This window comes from Cynocephalus volans, chromosome 1, assembly GCF_027409185.1.
Source record: "Cynocephalus volans isolate mCynVol1 chromosome 1, mCynVol1.pri, whole genome shotgun sequence".
NCBI classification, from domain to species: domain Eukaryota; kingdom Metazoa; phylum Chordata; class Mammalia; order Dermoptera; family Cynocephalidae; genus Cynocephalus; species Cynocephalus volans.
The window spans coordinates 228,444,908-228,466,041 of record NC_084460.1 but is presented as its reverse complement, the minus strand read 5'-3'; positions in this window follow the sequence as shown (position 1 = coordinate 228,466,041).

Genomic DNA, 21,134 nt, shown 5'->3' with positions numbered 1-21,134 from the left:
TGTATATGTATATATACAGGCACATACCCTGAAGAACCAGGCAGAATGGGTTCAAATCCCAACCCTACTTCTTACTACCTTTATCTTGAGCAATTCCATAATTTAGCTAAGCCTTAGTTTCCTATAAGATGGGACAAATAACAGTACCTATGTCCCACAGGGTTGTTGAAAGGATTAAATAAGATAATGCATCAGTTGCTGGGACACAGTAAACATTCCATAATTATTAGCTATTGTATTCCATGTCTAAACCACCACTAATATTGTCTCTTTTTGGGCCTTAATATTACATAGGTCCCTTAACTTCTTCACAAGTTTATTCTACACTAAGACGAATGACTGCACCATTTTCCTGAGCTATGGCAGTCAGACCTGGTAGTAGTAACTTCTCTACAGAACCCCCAAACCTGGCAAGGATGGTGCAGATTTTGGCGGGTTATGGCTTCATCCCCACCCAGCACTAATGATATTATCAGAGGTGAGTGTGGCACCAATTTCCTATTCTAAACAGATTTTCCAGATTCTAGTTTTTAATTGACACTAGTAAAGAGGTAAATATCACTGATAAATATGTTTTTATTCTTTAAGAATGGTTAGTTGTGTTGTTTTTTTTTTTATACTGTATTCTCTGATTTGAGTTTCCAGGTAATTATCATTATCAACAAATAATTATTGAGATTTTGCTGTGTTAAAGACATTTTGCTAGGAATTATGGACACAGATAGGTACAATACTGACCATATTCTCTGAACTAAAAATCAGGACAAAATGACTTGACAGGCAATTATTTGAAATCAGAACTTTTCCAAACAATCTAGACTCCATGGTTGCCTTTCATCCAGAGTTTCCCCCCTTGACCTTCCTTTGCTAAACTTTTTATCCTTTATGACTGACTCTGATACACCTTTCTGTATCTAAATATCTTTGTTTATCATTTACCCACACCACTCACATTAGTTTCCATTTTTGAGTTTGGCTTCTTCTCTAAGTTAGGGTCATATTTTATTTTATTTTATTTTATTTTATTTTATTTATTTATTTATTTTTGTCGTTTTTTTACGACCGGCACTCAGCCAGTGAGTGCACCGGTCAGTCCTATATAGGATCCGAACCCACGGCGGGAGCGTCGCCGCGCTGCCAGCGCAGCACTCTACCAAGTGCGCCACGGGCTCGGCCCTAGGGTCATATTTTATTAACTTTCCCTTTCTTCTTTATAAACTTGTCTGTCATAACTAGCCATGGTCATACAGCCCTTTACTGATAGCTTTTAATTCTCTTTCAGATATTGAACTTTCTGTTTTCCCTCTTTTTATCTTACAAACCTTCTAAGGAGCTTCTCTATGGCAAGGACAGTCATATAGATATTCTTTACTTTGAGTAAATGGTGTGATATTAAAAAGATGTAGTTATATTTGCTTTTTGCAAATCATATAATTTTTAATTATAGATTATTTCTTAAACTTTTGAGAAACAGGAGGTAATAACCCAGGATAGGACAGGAGAACTCATAGTGGGATCCTTGAGATGAAGACAAGGGATGCTAACTTCTCAAATGAGAATCTTATTAATTCCTAGAGAAGGGAACCTAATGTCATCAACCAATTTGACAATCTACTATTTAAAATTATAGGTAGATTTCAGTATATACATTGAGGACCCCTACTCCTAAGGAATATGTTACTTAAAGGTCCTTTGCTGTAAATCTTTGATGTAAGGAATTCCTTTCATGCCAAAAATAACAAACCTCTGAGTTAGTGCCTTTATAAACTTTCATTGTTCTCATATCAAGTTTTTTTGAAAGATGCCACATTTAATAAATGGATATCCAAAATATTGGTTCACTTCTGCTGGATTAGCAGCAAAACCTTTCAGTCCTGAAAGTCAATAGTTAAAAAGATATAAAAACACATGAAGAGAATACCATCTTGAAACTCTCTGAGAAACTTCTTTTAAACTTGAGTTTACAGTCTAGATCTCACTGCGTCCAGGAGGATCGTTCTTGCTCATAATCGCTCCAGAATATCTGGCCTGGCCAAGAACAGTTCCCAATATATGGGGCACTTGGAATCCATGTGTGAAGCACCTTTTACACTGCCTGAAACATAGAGAGTACCTAGTAGAAGGAGCTATCTTCTATTATTGATAAAACTGGGGGTTGGAAAACTGTGGTACAAGGCCATATCTGGCCCACCACCTGTTAATGTAAACACTTGTGATGGAACACAGTCATGCCTATTAGTTTATATATTATATATGTTTAGTCAGGGTTCTCCAGAGAAACAGAACCAATAGTTTACAATACGTTATCTATCTATGTGTCTATCAAGAGATTTATTTTAAGGAATTGGCTCATGCAATTGTGGGGGCTGGCAAGTTTGAAATTTGTAGGGCAGGCTGGAAACACAAACAGGAGTTGTTGCTGTAGTCTTTGGAGAGAATTTCTTCTTCTCTAGGAAACCTCAATTTTTGCTCTTGATGTGGATGGGCCTCATCCAATCAGAGTTAAGGCCCATCCACATTATCAAGAGGAATCTCCTTAAAGTCATCAGTTGTAAATGTTAACCATGTCCAAAAAATACCTTCACAGCAACGCCTAGATTTGTTTAGATTAAATAACTTGGTACTCTACCCTTGCCAAGTTGACACATAAAATAAACCATCACGGTCTATGACTGCTCCCACCCTACGATGGCAGAGTTGAGAAGTTGTGACAGAGACAGTATAACCCAGAAAGCCTAAAATATTTACTATCTAGTTCTTTACAGAAAGTCTGCTGACCTCTAGAATAAACCATAAAACCAGATTGAACTGAATCCAGCCACACAGCCACACACTAATACACACACACGCATGCGTGCACACTCACACACAGACTTACTTCAGAACGATAATAATCAAGCACTGTGCTTGGCCTCCATGGCCACTTCAGACCTCGTATTCTGAGACTAGAAGCAGAAGAGAATACCATTGTAAATTCTTTGGGTATTCCTTCTGACACATTTGGTTGCACCCCCCTTTTTATCTTAGATTTTTTTTCATGTCCACATATGTGTACAGTTTTATAAAAAGGTATGTTTATGATTATATCATACATACTAGCTATTTTAATGTAGTCCTTTTCTTTTCCTTTTTAATTTGGCTCTCCTGTCTCTATCTACTACTCCACAAACATCCTTTGCAACTCATGTTGACAAATACTAGGTATCCCTCCGCCTTTTTTTCTGCATGGTCACATGATCATCATAAAAGAATCTTGTGCGTGTGTGTATGTATACAGAAAAACTCATGCAGATTGATTGATAAGTATTTCTATACACATATACTATGCGTAATACATATACACCTTGTGTAATACATACATTCCTTTTTGTAAAAATGTATATGTATGACATGAAAAAAAATTTAAGATAAAAAGGAAGATGCAACCAAATTTGTCTATATCTATGTACTTTTTTCACTCAATGGTACCTCTTCTCTGAATCCCTGTTTATAATTGTTTGTTCATCCTTTCTTTTTAATTTCCGGTAGATGTTACAACTCTGCTACATTCACAGTGTTTTTTCAACTCTGTTGATTTTGCATTTGGTATCTTTCGCTGTAGATAGGTTAATTTGGTAAAGAGTGTCTGTGATTTCTTTTATAATTTCTGGGTTCCCAGTTTAGCTTAAAAAGTTTTACCTATCCCTGGATTGTACCATGTGGTATCCTAGATTTTCCAGATTATGTTTAATTAATCTCAATATCTTCTATTAAAAAAATCTCATTTTTGTATATGAAATCAGATAATAGAATCCAGTTTTATTTTCTTCTCAATAGATTCCTAGATATGCCGGTATTATTCTTAAATAATCCATTCTTTTTTCTGTGATTGTAAAGACCACCTTTGCCATATATTGAATTTATTTCTGGATTTTCTATTCTGGAAACTAAACTATTCAGAACTGCAAATGTTAAACTGTTCAGAAAACTGCATATTGTTTACCTCCCTTCTGAATCTTTCTTATTTATTAATACTTTTCTGCATTTCTGTCACCTACTATTCAATTATGAGGAATGGTAACACTATTTCCTCCAGAATCACCCGATACACTTAACTGGTTTTACATTATACAGTTCATTTTACACTACCAACCTGCCTAGGAAATGCTCTTAATTTATTTTTTCTGCTCTTGTTGTTTTCCTTTCTCAGCAGTTTGAAAAAGGCATTGAATATACTACAGTTATTTTTAAAACACCTTATCAGTACATTTGTGTATCATAATAACTTTTTTAAACTATACATATATACATACTAATTAATCAGTTTCTCAAATTACCCTGTTCCCTGTCCCAGAGTCCAATCTAAGTTTCTCACCATGGAGCTTCAGCCATTCTTGACAGCGAGCCTGCCATTTGTACCATGGGCAAATAGAAGAAATCCTGCATTTTTTTCTATTTCATTATCAAAAGTCATATGGGAATGGTGACATTCTTAAAGTATTTAGCTTATATTTAATGTTTGTCATTCTTCGCTCTAAGCAAAGCACATAAGCATGTTGGCAGTGATTATTGACTTGTTGTGGTTTGAATATTGTCCTCTTCAAAGCTGAGAACTCTGTACTTAAAAAAATTATATTTTAACTCAGTTTTTAGAGGGTATCAACTCAGTATTATTTTTGTTTGTTTGCATAGGTTTAATTTTGACTAAATTTGTAGGAAACCTTTTTGGGGGAAGGTGATTATTTCATTGTTTTAAAGTCTGTCTATTGATGTATTTTTTAAGGTTTTATTTATATCAAATAGTGACTTCAATTGAAAGTCTTGAACGTGTGTTTGCATATTAGGAGCCTAAGATATGAATGAAAATATGAAAGATAATTTTAACGAATATTTGATTTCCTTTTATGCCTTTTGACAGTTTTATAAATATACTGATATGACTATTTTGTGTTACGCTTTACTTTCTCAGGTTAATAACCAAGTGTTTTCCAGGTACATCAATTTTGTTATTACTGACAATAATACAAATTCCTAGAGTAGTTCTAAAATACAGTTATTTTTGTGGAGTTGTATATCAGGAAACCATGCTTACTATACTAAAAGCAGAGGGCATTCTTGAAGTAGGAATCTTGTAAACTGCCTTAGCCTGTCTTGTTCACAGAAATGCAGAGGTGACAGCAACTTCAACTATATAAAACAAATTTTAAAAGAAAATAGAAAATGAGGATCAAAAGAGTTCACTTGATGAAATACCTATAACCCCACTCCCCCTCACCAAAAACAGGCATAAAGTTAGACATTTAGATCAGTGGAATAGAACTGAGAGTCCAGAAATAAACCCTTCTATTTATGGTCAATTGATTTTCAACACGAATGCCAGGACAATTCAATTGGAAAAGGAAAGCCTCTTCAACAAATGATGCTGGAACAAGTGGAAATTGGCATGCAGAGAACTAAGTTAGACCCCTATCTCACACCATCCACAAAAATTAACTCAAAGTGGATCAAACGTGAGTACTAAAACTATAAAAGTCAGAGAAGAAAACTTATAAATCTTAACCTTGGGTTCAGCAGTAGCATTTTTAGATATGACTCCTTCAAGCATAGGCAACCAAGGGGAATTAGGTTAATTGGACCTCATCAAAATCAAAAACTTTTGTGCTTCAAAGGACACCATCAAGGAAGTAAAAAAGATAACCCATAGAATGTGAGAAAAATTTTGTAAATTTTATATCTGACAAGGGTCTTGTATCTAGAGTATGCAAAGAAGCTCTTACAACTCAATAGTAAAAAGACAACCTAATTTTTAAATAGGCAAAGGATTTAAGTAGACATTTTGCCAAAGAAGATATAAATATAGCCAATAAGTGCATGAAAAGATGCTCAATGTCATCAGTCATTAGGGAATTGCAAATCAAACTACAATGAGGTATTTATTTATATACGCTAGTATGGTTGTAATAAAAGAGAAAGATAATAACAAATGTTGATGAGCATGTGGAAAATTGGAACACTCATACATTTTTGGTGGGAATGTAAAATGGTGCAGCTGCTTGGTAAAACAGTTTGGCAGTTTCTCAAAAAGTTAAATGTAGTTAGCATATGACTCAGCAATTTAATTTCTAGGTATATACCCAAGAGAATTAAAAACATGTTTCCCCAGAAACCTATACAACAATGTTCATAATATTATGCATAATAGCTAAAATGTGGAAACAACCTAAATCTTCATCAACAGATGAATGAATAAACAAAATGTGGTATATTCATACAATGGAATATTATTCAGCTGTAAATAGTTATGAAGTTCTGATACATGCTACATCATGAACACTGAAACCATTATCATAAGTGAAGGAGGCTAAACACAAAGGTGACATACTATATGATTACATTTATATGAAATGTCCAGAATAGGCAAATCCATACAGAGAGAAATAATTAGTCGTTGCCAAGGACTAGAAAAAGTGGAAATTTGGAGTGACTGCTAATGAGTATGGGGTTTCTTTTTGTGGTGATGAAAATGTTCTGCAACTAGATAGTGGTGATGGTTTCATGTACTTGTGAATATACTAAAAACCACTGAATTGTATATTTTTTGTATTCATTTGCTAGGGCTGCCATAACAAATACCACAGACCAGATGGCTTGAATGACAGGAATTTATTTTCTCACAGTCTGGGGGCTAGAAGTTTAAGATCGAGGTGTCAGAAAGGTTGCTTTCATTCTGAGGCCTTTTCCTTGGCTTATAGATAGCCATCTTCTTGCTGTATCCTTTCATGATCACCTCTCAGTCTGTGTGTTGTCTGTGTCCTAATCTCCTCTTACAAGGACACCAGTCATATTTCATTAGGGCCCACCCATATGACATTATTTTACTGTAATTACTTCTTTGAAGGCCCTGTCTCCAAATACAATCATATTCTGAGGTACTAGACATTAGGACTTAACTACATGCATTTGGGGTCTGGGGAATGGAACACAACACTTTAGAACATAACACCTTATAACAGTGAATTTTACAGTTTGTGAATTATATCTCAATTTTTAAAAATACCATAAGAACCTACTTTGCAAACTTCTTTGCAAATGAATTTGAAAATCTAAATGAAAAATATAATTTCCAAGGTAAATATAGTTCATCAAACTTGATCACATTTGAAATAGTACAATTTCTGTAGAAGAAATAGAAAAAGATATCAAGGACTACCTCATAGAAAAGCACCAGACCCAGATGGTTCCACAAGGATAATTCTATAAATCATTGAAAGACCAAATAGTTTCAGTGATCCATACATTGTTCCAAAGCATTCAAAGTGGATAATACCAATTCCTGAAGACAGGACAAAATAGGAAAAAAAATATATATATAGGCCAATATAAACTATAAATATTAATGCAAAGTAGTGAATAAAATATTAGCTAACAAATTTCAATATCTTATTAAGAAAATAATGCACTATGACCATGTGGGATTTATTCCCAAACACAAGGTTGGTTTAATATTAGGAAACCCATTAATATAATATACCATATTAATAGATATAAGGAGACAAATCACATCATTATCTTCATACATTCTGAAAGAACCTTCAACAAGAATCAACATCTCCTGCAATAAAAACACTCAAGAATATAGGAATTGATGGATATTTTCTTACATAATAATATGTATACCTTAGTCCTAAAGCCATCATCTTACTTAATGGGAAATACTTGGGGCATTTTCACTACTACGGTCTAGAACAAGGCAAGAACATCCAGTAACTACACTACTATTCAACATTTTACTGGGGATATTAGCCAATACAGTTAAACAAGAGTAATCAGTACAGGCATAATAATTAGAAGACGAAGATGATGTTGTTAACACTACAGAAAAAGTGCCTGTAGACAACATGGTGAGAATGTACGGCAGGCTTATAGAAGGTCTAGAATAGCATGCATTCATAACAGAAAGAGAAATCATGTCAGTTTATAAAATCAAAGAGAAATTTCTAACACAAAAACCATCGTGAATGAGGCAGATGACTCTGGAGGAAACATTTTAAAAAGCCATCCAGTAGAATGCCTACTTGTCCCTAGAGAACTCATTTCCTGGTCCCTCAACTGCTTTTGATGTTTCTTCTGGCTTAAAACTAAAAGAGAGCATACAGTAGACTTGTAATCAAAACACAGCTTCATTGGTGGAGACTAAAAGCCTGCCATTGTTTGTTGTTATTTAACATCAGATACAGCTATTCTGGTGATGCGATTGTGCAGCTTACTTACCCCGAACACATTATGTTTTCACTATATTAATGGTATGTCATATTTTTTACCAGTAAGTACTTAGGTGCATATAAGTGCAAGGAAATGATTGCTCATTGGTAGCATAAAAATTCAGAGTTAGTTTTTTTTTGTGGCAAAATGGCTGACTAGGAATAGCTAGCCCTCACCTTTAATGCAAAGAAAGTCCAAAGCAACCGGTAGGTAGTCACCTTTAGAGTAGAATGTCTAGGAGAAAATGATGGAATCCAACAAAACCTTACATTACTGGGACAAAGTAGGTGGAGGTTCTATGGTCTGTGCACCTACTGCAGATGTCTGCAATTCAGGCTGCAGTCACGCAGCCCTCATGGACAATGAACCCAGCATGGGGAGTTGCTGGGATCCCACACGACTGCATTTTTCCAGAGGGGAAGTACATGCTGAGTCCCCCAATCCTCCTTGGTCCTGGGCTGCTGCTCTATGTCATCATTTTGGAATAGGAGCCAGGATATGTAGACAACCTCCCACCCTGATGGAGACGGTGCAGGGAGCGCACTCCGGCCCCTCCAGGGTACACACAGCTCCGTGTGTCTCTGGTGAACTTGCCTAGAGCCACTCCCACCTTCACCTTGGAGCTGAGAGTCTTGCCTGACCCAGCAGGCCTGCCCCCCCAGCAGAGAGCATGCACTGGCCACTCCTGGGTGCACACAGCTCCACATGTCACTGGTAAACAAAGACCCATGCCCACCTTTCCCCAGGTGCTCACAATGTCACCTAACCCAGCGGGCCACCTATCCCCACAACTGGAGGTTGTGCAGGTCCCTCCTGGATACAACAGTCCCACAAACCTCTGGGAAACTTGCCTGGATCCATGCCCCTCTTCCCCCAGGAGCTCAGAATCCCACCTGACTCAGCAAGACCAACAGAGTGTCCTGCTTTGGTGGAGAGGGTGTGGTGAACCGGCACCTACTCCTACGTTCACCTGGAACCACACCTAAAATGCCCAACCCGACTGTCAATATATAACACTTCTATAGGTAAGAGTTTCTCCATTCAAAAACAAATCCAAAAATTAAAAGTGACTATACCATCAGATGCCCAGACATCAACATAGAGATATGAGAAGCAAGACAAAACAGGGAAACATGACACTCCTGAAAGAAGAAAGTAATTCTGAAATACCAGACCCCAAACAACAGGAAACCTGTGAAATGCCTGAAGAGGAATTCCAAATGGTAGTCTTAAGGAAATTCAACATGGTACAAGAAAAAATAGAAATCACAGTGAAGTCAGAAAAACAATCCAGGACATGAATGAGAAATTCAACAAAGGGATAGAAATCATAAAAAGGAACCAAGCAGAAATCCTGGAACTGAAGAGTTTATTCAATGAAATAAAAAAATACAGCTGAGAGCTTAAGCAACAGGCTAGAACAAGTGGAAGAAAGAATTTCTGAGCTTGAAGACAGGCTTTTTGAATTAACCCAGTTGGACCAAAAAAGAAGAAAAAGAATTTTTTAAAAATGAAGAAAACCAGTTGGTTAGAGTACTGCCTTGTAACACCAAGGTCAAGGGTTTGGATCCCCATACTGGCCAGCCACCAAAAAAAAAAGGAATAATTAAAGCCTACACAAGATCTATCATACAACCTTAAGTATGCAAACATCCATATTACAGGTGTACTAGAAGGGGAAGAGAAAGGAAAAGGCATTGAAGGCCTATTTAATGAAACAATAGCTGAAAGCTTCCCAAGTATTAGAAGAGATACAGTCTCCTAGATCCAAGAAGCTCAAAGATCCCCAAACACTGAGGCATGGAGCCAGGAACCGACCCCTCCTCCTGCAACCAGGCAAGGAACACACCAAAAAACACTTCCATGTGGGTGGCCCACCACAGCCACCACAATAGCCACAGCTGCCACAAAAGAGGCTAGATGCCACAAACCACCGTGCAAATGGCCCACCAGCCACTCGAGTGCATTGACACAAGGAGAGTCACCTGCAGAGACCAAAGAAAAGAAGAGGATGTCTCTCTCCACAAAGCTCATTCCAGAGTGACAGAAGCTTCTGCTCAAGATAATAATGGGGGACCTGAACACACCTCTCTCAGCCCTGGACAGATCATCTAAACAACAGATCAACAGAGTAACCGTTACTCTTACAAAAGGAGAGAAGAAATCTAGGGTTTTCAGAGGTGGGAGTGGGGAGGGAGAGGGGTATGGGGAGAGATTGGATAAGAGTCATAAAGAATAAGTATGATTTGTAATAATATATATGTGAATAAAAAATAAAAAGAATAAATAAATAAATAAATAAAAGATCCCCAGGTTCAACCCAAAAAGGTCCTCCCCAAGACAGATTATAGTCAAATTATCAAAAGTTAAAGCAAAGACAAAAACCATATCATCATCTCAAAAGACACAGAACAAGCATTTGATAAAATTCAACATCGCTTTATGATAATAACTCTCAACAAATTAGGTATAGAAGGAAAGTATCTCAACAAATAAAAGCCATATATGACAAATGCACAGCTAACATCATCCTGAATAGGAAAAAGTTGAAAGCTTTTCCTCTAAGAACAGAAAGAAGACAAGGATGCCCAATCTCACGACTTCTGTTTAACATAGTATTGGAAGTTCTAGCCAGAGCAATTACGCAAGAGAAAGGAATAATGGGCATCCAATTGGAAAAGAGGAAGTCAAATTGTCCCTGTTTGCAGATGACATGATATTACATACAGAAAAACCTAGACTCCACCAAAAAACTAAGAGCTGATAAACAAATTCACTAAAGGTGCAAGATATAAAATCAATATGCTGAAGTCAGTAGCATTTCTGTACACCAACAACTAACTAGCAAAAAAAAAGGAATCAAGAAAGAAATCCCACTTACAATAGCTATCAGAAAAATAAAATACTTAGGAACAAATCTAACCAAGGAGGTGAAAGAGGTCTGCAATGAAAACTACAAAACACTGATGGAAGAAATTAAAGAGAAAACAAAAAAATGGAAAGACATTTCATGCTTTATGGATTGGTAGAATTAATGTTGTGAAAATGTCTGTACTACCCAAAGCAATCTATTGATTCAATGCATTCCCTCTCAAAATACCAATGACATTCTTCACAGAAGTAAAAAAAAAAAAAGCAATCCTACCATTCATATGGAGCAACAAAAGACCTGGAATAGCCAAAGCAATCCTCAGCAAAAAGAATAAAGCAGGAAGCATTACACTACCGGACTTCAAAATATACTACAAAGGTGTAGTAACCAAGACAGCATGGTACTGACATTAAAACAGACACTTGAACCAATGGAACAGAATAAAAAACGCGGAAATAAACCCACCTACTTATGGCCAATTGATCTTTGGTAAAGGTGCAAAAAGAACATACATTGAGGAAAGGACAGTCTCTTCAATAAATGATGCTGGGAAAACTGGATGTGTAAAAGAATTAAACTATACCCCTATCTCTCACCATATACAAAATCAACTCAAAATGTATTACAGACTTAAATGTAAGACCTGAAATTATAAAACTTCTAGAAGAAAACACAGGGGAAATGCTCCAGGACATAGGACTAGGCAAAGATTTTATGAATTAGACCTCAAAAGCACAGGCAACAAAAGCAAAAATAAACAAATGGGACTATGTCAAAGTAAAAAGCTTCTGCATAGCAGAAGGAACAATTAACAAAGCATAAAGACTACCTACAGGATGGGCGAAAATATTTGCAAACTATGCACCGGACAAGGGGCTAATATCCAGAATATATAACAAACCCAAACTGCATAGTGGAAAAAACAACCCAATAAAAAAATGGGGAAGGGAGCTGAATAGGCATTTCTCAAAGGAAGACATACAAATGGCCAACAGGTCTATGAAATGGTACTCAACATCACTAATCATCAGGGAAATACAAATCAAAACCACATTGAGATATCATCTCACCTCAGTTAGACTGGCTATTATCAAAAAGACAGAAAATAACAAATGCCAGCAAGGATGTGGAGAACGGGGAACCCTTATAACATTGTTGGTGGGACTGTAAATTAGTATAGCCATTATGGAAAACAGTAGGCAAGTTTCTCAAACAATTACAGATAGGATTACCGTATGCCCCAGCAAACCCACTACTGGATATATACCCAATGGAAAGCATCATGTCAGAGGAATACCTATGCTTCCATGTTTATTGTAACTCTGTTCACAATAGCCAAGATATGGAACCAACCCAAATGTCCATTGACAGATGATTGAATAAAGAAAATGTCTTACATACACAATGGAATACTACTCAGCCATAAAGAAAGAATGAAATTCTGCCATCTACAGCAATATGGATGGGCTTGGAGAAAATTATGTTAAGTGAAATAAGCCAGGCACAGAAAGAGAAATACTGCATGTTTTCACTTATATGTGGGAGGTAAAAAAAGAGAACAAAGCTAAACAAAAACAAGAAAACAATATAATAATAGTTGAACTATTAAAATAAGAGAGAAACGTGGTTACTGGAGGTGGGAAAGGGGAGAGAAGGGGGGGGATAGTGAGAGGTGGGTTAATGGACACAAAATTACAGCTAGATAGGAAAAATAAGCCCTATTGTTGTACAGTCAACCCAGAAATCTATAATTAATAATGTTTTACTGCATGTAACTAAACAACCAGAAGAGAGGAAATCAAATGTGGACATCACAAAGTAATGATTGTTTTTCAGTGATAAGTATGTTAATTACCCTGAATAAATCCACACACATTGTGTACATGTATTGAAATATACTTCTGTACCACATAAATATGTAGAATCAATATGTTTCAACAAAAATTTTAAAAATTCAGAGTCAGGAATGATGGCGATACCAAGCAACGAAAAATTGTCCACATGGGTGTCTGAGATAGATACACCTTTGCTTTCTGATGGTTCAATGTACACAAACTTGTTTTGTGCACAAAATTATTAAAAATTAAAATTATCTTCAGGCTATGTGTAGAAGGTATATATGAAACATAAATGAATTTCATGTTTAGACTTCGGTCCCATTTCCAAGATATTTTATTATGTATATGCCAATGCTCCAAAATCTGAAAAGTATCTGAAATCAGAAACACTTCTGGCCCCAAGCATTTCAGATATGGGATACTCAACCTATATGAACAATTACCAACTAGAGGATACAGTAGTAGGAAAAATCCCAATTAAGTAACAACAAAGAAGATAGAATACTTAAGAATAACTGTAACAAAGAAAAAGAATAAATATGACAAGAAGTGTATAAAAACTATTTGAGAAAAACTTTAAAATACTTGTGAAAGATGCAGAACTAGATATGAATCAATGAAAAGACAGTTCTCTCTAATTTATAATTTTAACATAATCTCAAGATACCAACATGCTTTTTTTATGGAGCTAGAAAAATTGATATAGAATTCATAGGAAAAAACAAATATTATGTAAGAATAGTCAGGAATTGTTTCAGGCAGATGTTATGAATAAATTGTACAATAATGTGTAAAGAGTTGATGACAAAGAAGATTTTTTACAGACTGGAAATATCTCCCCACAAGATACATACTAAATTACAAATGAAAAAAAATAATAACAATATTGCAGTTGACACACCTGACACACACACCACCTTTACCAAGTTGTGAGAGTTAACATTATCAGTAGTGGTGCAAATAGACATCTGCATCCTGATAGAATGCAATAAGAAGAGCATATCACTTCTGTGGTATTCCTGCAAAAATGCATAACCTGAAAGTAAACATGAAGAAATATCAGTCAAACCCAAACTGAGGGATATTTCACAAAATAAATGGTTTGTATTCTTCAAAAATGTCCAACGTCATGAAAAACAAAGACTGAGGAACTCATTGCAGATCAAAGAAGACTAAAGAAATATGGCAGTTAAACACAATGTATGACCCTAGATTGGATCATGGGTCGGGACAGAATTTTTATTTGATTTATTTCTTTCATTCTATTTTTGTTATAAATGACATTAGTGGAATAACTGGCAAAATATGAAGGTCTATGGATTGGATAGTACTATATTAATGTTAGTTTATTTTGACAAATGTACTTTTTAAGGAAATATACATTGAAATATTTAGGATTATAAGGGCATGATGACTGTAGCTTATTCAGAAAAAATCTATACAGAGAGGAAAAAGAGACTGATAAAGTGGTAAAATGTTAAGTTTGGGGAATCTGAATGAAATGTGTATATGGAAATTCTTTGTACTTTTTAAAAAATAAACTTTTTATTTTGGAATATTTTAAGATTCAGAAAAGTTGATAAAAGGTAAATTCTGTTCCTCTACAATTACATCACTTCTGTTCACCAAATGTATGGATTTTCCACACCAAGCAGTTCTCTGATTTTCTGGAGGTACAACCTGATGTGTCCTAAAATTTAATTCAATTCTGTTACTATGTACTTGGAGTTAGTATTGGACTATATAGTTTAAGGGCTCAGTCCCACAAGACTGGCCCCCAACTTCAGGCACCAGTTGTAAGTCCAAGGCCTCCAATGCTTCTGACCTGCTGGGCTACAAATTGGGGGTTCCTACAATCCACTCCTCAGGTTTGATAATTTGTTATGATTCACAGAACTCAGGGAAACCCTTTACTTAACTATTACCAGTTTTTTACAAAGGATATGAATGAACAGCCAGGTAAAGAGACAAGTCCTGGAAGGGTCCTGAGTGTAGGAGTTTCTGTCTCCATCGAGTTTTGGTTATGTCCTCCCTACTAGCCTGTGGATGCATTCAACCTGGAAGCTCTCCAAACCCCTTTGTTTAGGGTTTTATGAAGGTTCCACTACATAGGCATGATTGATCAAATCATTGGCCGTTAGTGATTGACTGCAGTCTCCAGCCCATCTCTCCCCTCCAGCCATCTGGGGGTAGAACTGAAAGTTCCAACCATCTAATGATGTGGGTGGTTACCAGCCTCCATCTTGAGGAGATTCACCTTTGTGATCATAAACTGAGGTTTAGTTGAAAGGGGCTTGTTATGAATGAGGAAAGATGCTCCTCTCACCTCATTATCACTTAGGAAACTCTAAGAGTTCTAGAAGCTCTGTCAAGAATCCTAGAAGCTCTGTGGCAGAAACTGGGGACAAAAACCAAGTATTATATTTATTACAGTTGAAAAAGTACAGTGAGTTACTATAAACCCCTCATTCAGTTTCAGTTTCCTCTAATGTTATCATTTTAAATTACTGTGGTACATTTTTTTTTTTTTGGGGGGGGGGGACCGGTAAGGGGATCACAACCCTTGGCACGGTGTAGTCTGCATGTGGTACATTTTTTAAAACTAAGAAACCAACATTGGGGGCCAGCCCCGTGGCGCACTTGGGAGAGTGCGGGGCTGTTAGCGCCGAGGCCGCGAGTTCGGATCCTATATAGGGATGGCTGGTGTGCTCACTGGCTGAGAGTGGTGCAGACAACACCGTGCCGAGGGTTGCGATCCCCTTACTGGTCAAAAACAAACAAACAAACAAAAAAAGAAACCAACATTGGTATATTACTATTAACTAAACCCAAGACTATTTGGATTTCACCCATTTTTTCATTAATGGCCCTCTGAACTTCAGGCTTTATTCAGATTTCAGTAATTTTTCCTTTAATGTCCCTTTCTGCTCTAGGAACCATTCCAGAATACCACATTGCATTTTGTCATTATATATCTCCAATCTTCTCTGGTCTGTGATAGTTTCTCATTCTTTCATTGTTTTTCATGACTTTGACAGTTTTGAGGAGTGCCTGGTGAGATATTTATAGGATGTCCCTCAATTTGGTTTGCCTTCTGTATTTCTCATGATTAGTCTGGAGTTAACAGGTTTTTGGAAAGAATACCACAGAGGTGAAGTACCCCTTCATCACATCATATCAGAGGGTAGATGCTATCAACATATCCCTGGTGATGTAAACCTTGAAATCTTGGTTAAGGTAGTATCTCTTAGCATTCTATATTGTAAAGTTCCAATTTTTCCCACTCTGTTCTTTGAAAGGGAGTTACTAAGTCCAACCCACTCTCAAAGGCAGGAGTGGGAGTGCAGGCTACAGTTAAGCTTCACCTCCTAGATGGTATAGTTTTTACATATATTACATGTCCTGTAAGGAAGATTTGATTCTGCGTTTTTATTTATATATTTATTTATCATGTATTTTTATCAATATGGTGTATATTTATTTTACTCTTTGGGTTATAATGTAATACACAATTTATTTTGTCACCCAGTTGTTCCAGAGTTGGCCATTGGGAGTTCTTTCTGGTAGGCTTTTATGGCCCTTCTTGCCCTCATCCTTTTGTTTTTTGAGCATTTCCTTGTTTTCTGGTACTACCTGATACTCTGTCTTTTCTTGTGTTTTCACTGTTCCAGCCCTGTAATCAGCTATTTCTTCAAGGATCCCTTGTTTCTTTTATTAGAGAATGATATTTAGAAACCAAGATCTTGGCAGTAGGTGGTTTGTACTACTTTGCATCTTTTATGTAAGTTTGAAATTATTGCAAAATAAAAAAAGCTTTAAAAATATTAAGAGCTAAAAGTTGTTAGATGCAAATCCCATTTATTATTCTTAAATGTTCTACCTGAAACTGTTATGTCAGTTACCAGATGTTATCTTCTTAAATTCATTAATGATTATTCTTTCTAAATAAAAATTGTATTTATATTTGCTTCACTTGATGTCTGGAATTTATTAATAAAATTACACTACAATCTCAGAACATTTCTCTTTATTTTATTTGCAACTTTTATATAGGGTGGAAACACCTTGTCATATTTCCCTCTTCTTACAAAAAGCATAGAGGTCTATGATTAAATTACAAAAACATTACACAAAAAACTAATCAGTAAGCAGTCTAGTTTAACATGCATACATAAAAGGGCATAGCAGAAGCATGAAGGAAGAAGATCTGAACATTACTCATGACTCTTTCAAGCAATGATACCCCCACCCTCAAATTCCAGTTTAGTGAGTAAGTATGATATAATCACCTTGGCCTGTTTGACAAGAAATTCTGCATATGAAAATGTAGCATTTCTTACAGAAGATTTTAAAAATACCTCTTTGATCTATGACTTATAAGAAGGTTACTACTAAACCAGGTGATTCTATTCTATATCTTGGAATCATTGTAGAAAATAAATTATTTCTTCCAGTGTAAGAGTGAATAAGGAAAGTATACAAATGAGAACATAGCTATGCTTTAACTTTTAGTGACACCTGAGTATATTACCAAATAATGTAGAGAAGAATATGAGTAAAGACAGTTACAAAGATATAACAAAGATACAATGTCTATAAAAATGACCCCATTTTTATGTTAAAAGATGTACATACATGCTTGTGCATGCATGGAAAATTTCTAGAACACTGTCCATCTGTAGGTTGCTAATTATCGATGTGTCATGAAATCAGTTTAGAGGGTTACAACGCAGCATTTTTTCAGATTAAATGAAAACAATAGAAAATATCATAGTGGCATGTAACAAGTGTAATTACTATTACTGAAATGTTTATTTCCGATGTTTGTGTGAGAGAGTGAGTGTGAATGATTTCTCGGTTGTGATGTAAAATACATTTCTTATTTTGGGTCTGGGTCAAAAAAAAAGTTTGAAAAATATGGTTCTAGAAAACCAAAAACATCTAAGAGTGGACCATTGGCAGGAGAGGGGTTTTGGGGGAAATGGTCTGGAGACTTTAATTTCTTTATACTGTGTGCACAAACAGGACAGAGAAACTAGTTAATGAAATCTTACAAAGCAGTAGTAATCCAATTTGAAGCTTCTAAAGTACAATTCTGTCAGATCTTCTCTACCATGATGTCTGTCTCTCTTCATATTGCTATGGTAATTTCTGGAACCTAACTTCAACTCCATTCCTCTCGCTTTACTACTTTAACTTTATTCCTGGGAACTGGCTAAACATGCTACTGAGAGTGCTATGTAATGTGTAGTATATGGGCCATATTAATTTTCTAACATCCTCCCTCTTCTAAAAAAACCTGGATTCTGAAATACATTTGGTCCCAATATTTCAAATGAAGAGTTATAGATTTTTTTATTACATTATTATTGTCTGGCCTACTGTCTCCTATTGTTGTACTTCTCTTGTCTCATATTGTTAGTGAAATGTCTGCTGCCAGTCTTAATTTTCATTCTTTTAGGTAATCTGTTTTATTTTTTGTGGTAGCCTTTAAGATTTTTCTTTTTATCCTTAATTTCCCACACATCATCATATGTGTCTGAGTGTGACTATCTTCTGCTTGATATTCAGAGTGCATTATCAATCTGTATATTTACTTCATTTTCTTAATTCTATCATCTACTCAATATTGCTCCTCCATTATTCTGTACGTTATTTCTAGAATTATTATTGCATATATGTTGCAGTGTTTAGAACTATTGGTCCTGCCTCTTAAATGTGCTTTCATATTTTAATCTTTGTCTTTCTTTACAGAGAATTCATCCTATCATTGTCCCACCAAAAACTATTTCCTCTACTTTTTCTTTACTAATTCCACTTTTTGTTTATGTAGTGGGTAACCATGAGCTTCAGAAAATACATAAGGGTACAGCCACACTGGAACACAGTTTGGCAGTTTCTTAGAAAGTTAAACATGCACTTACCATACAACCCAGCAATCCCATTCCTAAGTATTTACTCAAGAGAAATTACAGTTTTACATTCACATAGAAAAACTGCATGTCAATGTTTATAGCAGCTTTATTCATACTTGTTAAAAATGGAAACAGCACAAATATCCTTCAACTTCTGAATGAACAAAGTGTGGTACATCTGTGCCATAGAATACTCTCAGCAATTCAAAGGAATGAACTACTGATAAATGCAACAACGTGGATGAATCTCAAGTGCATTATGCTAAGTGAAAGAAGTCAGACTCAAAAGGATACATACTGTAATGACTGCATTAATATGACATTCTAGAAAAGGTAAAACTATAGGGACAGTACTAATAGCAGTGATTACCAGCAGATGGATGACAGAGGGCTTGCCTACTCTGTAGGCTAAATAATGGACCCCCACACATCCTAATTTCTAGAACCTGAAAGTGTTACCTTATATGGCAAAAAGGACTTTGCAGATGTGATTAAATATCTTCATATAGGGCAATTATCTTGTATTATGTGGGTGAGCAGTGTGAAGACAAAGGACAGATTGCAGTAATATGACCAGGAAACAAGAAATGCTGGCAACCTTTAGAAACTGGAAGAAGCAAGAAACAGATTCTTCCCTGAAGCCTCTGGAAGGAACCAGCCCTATTGACACCTTGTGTTTAGCCCCATACAACTCATTTCATACTTCTGACATGCAGAACTCTGAGTTTATGTTATTTTAAGGCACCAAATTTTTTGGTGATTTGTTATACTAGCAGGAAGAAAACTAATACAACTACAAAGGAACACAAGGGAATATTTTGGAGTGGTGGAACTATTTTATATCTTGTTTGGGGATAATTGTTAGGACTCTATGTGTTTGTCATAACTTGTAGAACAGTGCACTAAAAAGTATGAGTTTATGTAAATTATACCTTGATCTACCTGACTTTTAAAAAAATGTTTTCTTCAGAACATATTTTCCCTTAGAAACAAAATTAGACATGCTGGTTGGATCTTGGGCAGCCTGTGAAAGTCTATACATTTGTCAAAAGTATAGTACAGATGGTAATTTTTATATAAATAAATAGAGCATAAATAATATATAGCATAAATAATAGTGCTCCATGGGATAAATGCACTCAGAATTCTTATTCAGTAAGTCAAAAACTCATTAAAAATTTTTTTTAAAAGATGACAACTTAGGGGAAGGATTACTGGAAGGATTACTAGAAAGTATTTGAGGTTGGGGGAATAGTTGTTTTAGCTCTAAAGATGCGTGAGAAGAAATGGTCCTTTTTTCCTTCTTCTGGAATAATTGCAAAAGAGTGTAATATATGGGACTTCTGCAGCCAAGAAGAAAACTGAGGGTAATGCAGAGAAGTTGAGCAAGTGTCCTATTATTGAGCTGATGAATTAGTCCCATGGAATTGCTCTAATTCTGTTTTCTTGTTATATGAGATAATCAGTATTTCTCCCCCAACTCTTAGTTGGCTGTTCTGTTATATGTAGCCAAAAGCTTCGTGCCAGTATCTTCTCCCCAGATCTACTTCAACATTTCCCACCCTGCACTTGGTTCTTGGTGGCTGATCTGTATGAACAGCATGTGTAGGTTTTCTTGCCTTTCAGTTTCCAATGATTTGGCCAATAGAAAGAGCCTGAGCAGATCAGAGAGAAGGAAGAGAGCGAGGCTGGGATATTTATTCCTCTGGGTCCTGTCCTGTGGGGTTGCCTTAGGTTGGCTTTGTCCCTTGACTGAAAGTCATAGCTCCTCTCAAGGCAGCCCTTTCTTCACAAATCTCTCCCACTTATACTAATCCTGAGATACTGCACTATTCTCTGTGGTTTCCCTACATGCTTTATTAAATCCTTCTCTAATGACCTTAATTTGATTGTACCATCTGTTTAATTGCTGGGACCCTGAACGTATATATAGCATGCAAACTGATAAAAACTATCTTTCAATATAGTAATTATCTCTTTCAGTCTAGTATTTATCAGATCTGTTAAGGTTCTTATTTCAGTGCTTATATTTTTTACATCTGAGACATCAAATTGTTTCTTTTTCATGTCCATCTATTCTTGTTTCATTTCTACCTGATCTTGTTTTGTAATTTATTATCATGTTTTGGTGAATGTGATTTCTTTATTACTTTGAACATCTTGAGCATACTTATTTTAATATACTTATTTAAACATACTTACTTTAAAAACCTTTGTAAGATTTGCATAAAATTAATTTTATTTATAGTAAATTAATGTTCTGATTAT